This window comes from Nannobrachium achirus (assembly GCF_963921795.1).
Source record: "Nannobrachium achirus genome assembly, chromosome: 5".
Classification (NCBI taxonomy): domain Eukaryota; kingdom Metazoa; phylum Chordata; class Actinopteri; order Myctophiformes; family Myctophidae; genus Nannobrachium; species Nannobrachium achirus.
Genome location: NC_137814.1, coordinates 13,083,301 through 13,091,024, shown reverse-complemented (window position 1 = coordinate 13,091,024; position 7,724 = coordinate 13,083,301).

Below are 7,724 nucleotides of genomic sequence, written 5' to 3'. Positions count from 1 at the left end.
AGTACTACTTCTTTCGGGAGACCAAATTAAATCAACTAATTCAATTCCTGAAAACATCTGTTCAGCAATCAATCATTTTGATTGGCTGCTCATTGGACATGAACATGGCAATTACTACAATAATTCTTCAAAATTTGAAAAGTAAAAAATACATTAATTCCTTTCCTTTTTCAAAACAACTCAATATAACATCATCACGTCATTGTTTATAAAACTACAATGACAAATTTCTAAATTAATGGTAATCGCCACCCCATAGCACCCCAACAACAAATGTCAACTCTGGTGGTGAGTGGTGGTCTTGGTGATGGTAGCTTTAACAACATCAATAATGTTATCTACGTATTAAAATGTCTATGCGGCCTAGAGCCTATATTGGCAAAACTGTGTATATATCCTTTTTTTCTTCTTTTTCTTTCAAAATAAGTAAATGTTAAAGTCTCTTCTTCCTGTTATTGCTTGACATATAATTTGTTGTTTGTTTACAAGTCGTTCTGTGATCGGCTCTTCACAACTACAAGATCTATGACCTGACAAATAAACGTTTTTGTGTATCTATAAGATTTAATGTTGTGTGTATCTATCAAATATGGAAGGGCAGGCTGTTTCAAAGCCTAGGAGGCAGGAGCGGCTGCAACAAAGGCGTGGTCGCTCCTACTCCTAAACCAACATGGTTTTATATGTGTATATATATATATATATATATATATATATATATATATATATATATATATATATATATATATATATTTCCTTTTTTTCTTTTTTCAAAAGAAGTAAATGTTAAAGTCTCTTCTCTTCCTGTTATTGTTTGACATGTATGACGTAATCTACATGATGCTCTTCGCACTACAAGATCTATGTCCTGACAAATAAAGTTTTTTTGTGTATCTATAAAATGTAATGTTGTGATCTATCAAATATGGAAGGGCAGGCTGTATCAAAGCCTAGGAGGCAGGAGCGGCTGCAACAAGGCGCGGTAGCTCCAACTCCTAAACCAACCTGGTTTTGGAAACCTGTAATAGCAACCATTGGCTGACCTCAGTGCCCTGTGGGGTGTAGGGCTTCAAGGGGCCAGGCCGTGCAAAGATTTGTAAGTAAATAAAAGAAGCGTAAAATGTATTCTGAAACTGACAGGGAGCCAGTGAGTAGAAGAGCAGCTACGTTTTGCACCAGCTGTATCTATAAAGTATCTTTCTACCACTTTTTCTAGTCACGTGTTCAAATACTGGATTCTGATTGGCTAAATTCCGGAGGTTATGAGAGGACAACTGCCGCAAAGTTGTGTGTCCGAGATCAATGCGCCTCAGTGTACATCCGGGGACTTCAGGAGGTAGTGGAACACTTTTCCCCCAACCAACAAATGAAGGTCGCAGCGGTCCTATGTTTACTAACGTGCGTACTATCGTCGCCGATTTATTTGGATCCAATGCAATCCGCCAACTTTAAAGCCCCTTTTCTCTGAACCTATGCCTTTCTGGAAGCGAACAGCCTCTATTTACGGCCGGAACGGTGCTTTTAACTGACGTTAGCTTAGCTGTAAGCTAGACGCATGGATTAGTATGGAGTTGGCGCCATCTGTTGGTGAGTAGAAGATGTTGTTGGTGGAACTATCTGCTGTCTCGCGGAAGTTTTATAGGCAATAATGATTGTAACTTAAGATCCTTGCAAGTTACAACTATGTGTTTTCTTTCATGTATACGGGAAAAAGTGGTAGAAAAGCTATTTACCACTCGGGGTCGGACATTATGCTCTCATAATGTCCTGAGTGATGGTGTTATCGGACTCGGCTGCGCCTCGTCCGATAACACCCTCACTGCGGACATTATGAGAGCATAATGTCCTCTCACTCGGGGTAAATTGCTTACATAAATTGTAATTTTCTTAGATTATGCATTGCATAGTAGGGTGTAGGACCAGGCCTACTAACACCAATAGTCGGGGGATATCTTCAGAAATAGTGTCAAATCCTGGAATAAATTCCTTACCAAAAGAATTCTTCACCAATGTGTTTGTAAAGGTGTCTAGTAACATATCTAACAAAGATTGAAATTCAACATCCCTAGGAAAATCTTTGACAGCTAGGGTAATTCTGGGCCTCATTCACTTACTATACACTATAGTATATACTATAAGGGAAGAAATGAATGACTCCCAAAAATATGCTTTAAGTGGGATGTGAGGGGAGTTTTTAATTATTCCGAATCCATTGCAAGCATTTGTTTTGCATGAAAAGCATTCCTTGGGCTAGAAATGGACCCCCATACCACTGTGAAAAGTGATGACTCATCACTAAACCATCATTTTATGGGCTGTTTTAGCCCAATGAATGTTTTTTGTGCAAAACAAATGCTTGCAATGGATTCAGAATAATTAAAAACACCTACTAAGCCCATTTTCCACAGGCCCAACACCACACCACTCCACACCACACCGCCCACTTGTGCCAGGTTTTCCACTACTCTGAAACAACTTTGTGCCTGACTGTCTGTAGGAAGCCTCAGCTGCACTCACACTGGAACGCACTAAGTTCTTTCAAAGTTCTGTGCGTGTCAGAGTTGCATCAAAGTCTCTTCCAAAAAATAATACATTTCCCACAATGCTTTGCGGGAAGTGGGCGGCTCCGCTTGAGGAGGAAGCAGATATGGTATTTGGCCATATAGTTCTTTTGGAGTTGTCATCGGGTCAAGGCAGAGTAGGCCTACCTGCTGCTTTTTGGTGACACGTAAAATGGATTTACAAGCTCACAGCGTGCCACCATGCAACACGTTGTGAGCTTGTAGATCTGCTATTTAAAAGAGTTACTATGCCAACACTAATACTTTTACTCAATACATTTTGAATTCCAGGCTTTTACTTGTAACAAAGTATTTGTATGTTTCAGTATTGGTACTTTTATTTAAGCAATGAATTTGAGTATTTTTTCCACCACTGTATAAAGCTTACATTTTATTATGAATAGCACATTCAATAAATTGCATCTGTGTAGGCATCCCTGTCACTATGTATGACATGTAAAGAAATATTTGTAATATTCATTGTTATTGTCGAATGTTTACTGTGACACACACTTAATTTTAATTTATTTATAATATTTCTCGTTCTGAAATGGAGGTTTCATGTCACTGCAGTGCAGACAGGCTCTGCTTGGCTGTGGAGTACACAGACTATAAGTGAACACAGCTGTGTGGGATTGCATCATGGCCTTTATGTAAGGCCTGTAGCCTTTATCTCCTATTGGTTGGCAGTTGAACCCTGCCCTTCTGTCTCATCAAGTGCAGCTTGTCTGCCCCCTACTGCTTGCCTACAACTGTCTCTGTGCGTGTTCTGTGCTTGTTGGAAGGTGCTCTGTGCAACCACAGAACACCAAAGGACTCGCATCAGACTTCAAACCATGTGACTTCCACCCGGAATGAATTGTGCTGTCTCTGCCCCCCGCCTCCCCCCAGAACTCTGAAAGGACTTTGTGCTTGACTGTCTGTAGGGAGCCTCTGGCCGCGTTCAGACATTAGAGGCACAAGCCTCTAGCATGCCCTTGGAGGATAAAGGGGGAGTCGCAAGCCCCCAGAACGGCTTGTAAACATTGAAGCGGCTGCCCTACTGGCCAAAGCTGGAACTTCAGGCGGGGTGAAACATAATTATACATGCACGAGCACGCCACTGGGGTCTACAATAAGGTTCAATGGACGTCGACATCGTTCGTGACGTCATTACGTCTCGACGTCAAACATTATGGCACATAATCATGTGCCAATTTCCCCCAGAATGCACCTGGATTCAGCTACTTCCGCATGCTTCAAAACGCCACTGAGCACTTGCATTGAAGTGAATGGCTGGGGGCGGGGCTGTCCGTTCTCTATTCTTCTTATAACTCTATGGGGAGTCGGAGCGGGCAGCGCCCAATTCATTCCCTACGGCCGCCTCTAGCATGGAAGCCTCTAGCATGCCTCTTGGCTTAAGGCAAGCTTGCAGCCATATAGGGAAGGCATTGGACGCTGCCCTCCCCTCTCCTCCCCCAAAGGCATGCTAGAGACATGTGCTACTAATGTCTGTTGGAGGCCTGGCACTCTGCCAGGAAGCAGGCTGCCAAGCTCAGATAAGTGAATCACACACGCACGCACGCACACACACACACACACACACACACACACACACACACACACACACACACACACACACACACACACACACACAATTGATTACCACGATAGAAGTGCTTTATGTGATTGGCTAGGGAGAGAGAGGGGAGGGGACAGAGGGCTGATAGGGGCTGGCTTTTAATGTTTTGGTGAAGTGACGTGACCGCACCCATCCCTGTTTTTAGATGTGAACTTATTCTTATATTTATTTATCACTAACACCGCCGATGCTACAGTAGACTACTGACCTGCCAACTTGATGTGAGTCTTTCATTATATTGATAAAAATTACAAATGTTCGCTTCTTGTACAGGAGCCGTTGTTTTATCTTATGATATACATTTCTTTTTACCACAAATTATGTATCTGTGGGTGTGTGCATGCATGTGTGTGCGCATGTGCATGTGCATGTGCGTGTGCGTGTGCGTGTGCGTGTGCATGCGTGTTAGGGTTTCCCCCAGAATTCAGTTTGGGAAACATTGCAGATATGTTTAGGTTTGGAATTGTAATGTTGCTTTTGTTTGTTAAAATATATAATTGTTTGTGTATAGCTGTGCCTGGGTATGTGGTTAATGTTTGTTTGATTGATTGTTTTGTGGAATATTATATTGGTCCACTCAGTCCTTCCGTCTTGTTAGCAACAGAGCTGAAATGTTTATTTTGCCTGACCAGACCACGTTTTCTGCATCAGTCCCTGCATAAATGAGGGCTCATGCCTGAACAGAGACCAAGTGCTGTGAGGTGTCTTCACAACTAGTCAGAGGTCAAGAAAAGGAGGTTTACACAGACATATTAACAGCTGAACCTCTCAGTCCAGAACATCATGCATTATGTGCTCATACTGATCATTGGGGTCACGCTTTTCTCTAAAGGTAAGTACTATGTGTGTGTGTGTGTGTGTGTGTGTGTGTGTGTGTGTGTGTGTGTGTGTGTGTGTGTGTGTGTGTGTGTGTGCGTTTGTGCGTGCGTGCGTGCGTGTGCGTGCGCGCGTGCACGTGTGTGTTTATTGTGATCTTTTAGTATTTTCTATTTCTTTATAGCAAGGACACACAGAAGCCTATATGGCCAAAATATAATATTTGTGGCCCGCCATGTATTGATGTGAAATTCATGCATTCACATTTTGGTGTTTTTAAATTATTTGGTCTCATATTTTGTTAACCTAGTGTACAGATTTAACTTTGCATATTGCATTAATCATCAAAACCAGCAGCTTTTCCACACACTGTTATGACTGTATGACAACATCTCATTACAATGATCATTTATCATGTGTCAACATAGTTGTCTCCACCAGGCAGGACAGACACTATGTTTTCCCTCCTGTCCCATCGTCCGTCAGTGTGTCTGACAATCAGTGTGTCTGTAAACAGCTGATCTCTGAAACTTTCGCAAACACACTCCAGGCATCTACTGTAATTGGCCTCATGGTGGTGCTACAACAGCCTGCTTCACCTTTTTGACCTATAAGCCTTGAACTTTAGGTTCTACAGACAAAATATTTTTTTCTCTGGATTCCTTGGCTCATAACACAAGTTGTGTCATTGGGTTGTGTCACATAATTAACCATATAGGCCTCTGCCATTTCCGCCAGTCAAGATTTTCACTTTTTTTTTAAACGCTTCTATTTTTCCAAAACTACACAAATCGACACATACACAAACGTAGTCCATAACTAAGGCAAATCAGTAGACATTATCTCTGAAGTTATGTGATGGAAGATGTACAGTATATCTGTTGTCTAAATGTTGAATCTGGGTTGCAATTGGCAGCCAATGAATCAGAACAGTTTGTGTTGCTATCTGATAGTATTAAACAACGTCAAACACACCAACATTGCGGCTGTATGGAAAGCTTGAATTTTATATCTGCTAAGTATTTGTTTCATAAAAATCCACCGTAGACATGATATGAGCTACTTTCTGTAAAGAAACTCTGGTGATTATTTTTCTAAGTGTTGAACTTTGTGCAGTTTAGAACGTGTGTGTGTGCGTGCGTGCGTGCGTGCGTGTGTGCAGTGTGTGTGTGAGTGTGTGTTTATGTCTGAATTTGTTTCTTTATTTCCAACCACATGTATGTCCCCTGGAACAGACTTCAACCATACAGTACAACATCTCAGTTTTGTTTCTCTGTAGAGAATGCACCTTTTCACAGTTTACTTTATAATTCGTTTACATTGTAATTCTTTATATTTACAAGCATGCATTTCTTATCTAAATATTCCTTTTGTCATTCCAGAGCTATTAGTAATTGCAATAAATGCACATTCATCATTTAATCTGGATTTTCAAATACACACAATTAGTGGAATTTCAGTTCATTTCAGTGCTGGTTGGTCACCAGCTCTTGTCCATATAGCATCCTAGAGTTAGTTTGTCACATAGGTTGTAAAACTACAGTCTTAACTCCTCTTAGAAATACTGTGTTAACTGTCATAACAATCAGCTTTTCACACTGTCACACAAAAATCGAAGCCATCAGCCATTTGATTTATAGTTTTGAATCATGACTGTAGGCTATGACATATTCACATTAGAATCATCTTGGAACATGTGTCAAGGGTGTTAGTTTTCAACTGCAAATTGTGTGATATGTTGTACATGTTTTCTTATAGCCTATGCCCTGAAATGTGCATGTGATAAAGATGGAACACCCTGCAAATCTGGACGAGTAAAAGACTGTCCTGAAACCCAGCAATGTGCTGCATTTCTAGTCCAGGTAACTAACGGTATGTGATAGAGGTACAGTATATAGACTAATTGCGACCGTCAGGTCAAAAACCTCCACCAGCTGTCAGTCTGTCTGTCAGTCTGTCAGTCACACATCACACGTCACACTTTTGCCCTTCCCATATCTCCGCCACCGTTGCGTCAATTCTCACAATGCCCTCTTCTAGCGCCACCATGAGGCTGATTCTTGCAAAACACATTTTTGGACACTGCTCCTACAAATCTTGCCCTAAAATCACACAAATCAGTGCACACTTGGTCTACACTCATCTCTTCAACATGGATCTGTCCCATATAGCGCCACCATCAGGCCGATTTTTTTCAAACACATTTTTAGACACTGCTCCTACACATTTTGCCCTAAAATCACGCAAATCGGTACACAGTATGTCTACACTCATCTCATCAACATGGATCTGTCCCATATAGCGCCACCATCAGGCCGATTTTTTTCAAACACATTTTGGACGCTGCTCCTACACATTTTGCCCTAAAATCACACTGCAACCTTACGGTTGCTTATCTCCCGATTAGGGACTCAGGGAGTCTTACTGGTAGTTCAAATCAACTTTAACATATTGTCACTTTTGGGCAGAAACCTCGTATCTCCAAGTTTCAAATGTGTATGTTTTTTCGTGAAGTAAAGCCCTTCTTCAATATACTGTCGCACAAGACCAGTGAAAATGGCAGTGCGAGGTGTTGAGTGCTTGTAGATCGGCTATTTTCACTATATTAAATAATGTTTTACATGCAACTTTTCCATCCAAAAATGACGATATTCTAATTTGATGACATTATTTGGTTGAAGGTAATATTTTGTTTATTTTCAGAGGAAGAGAGAAAGGGTGTGGTGAAT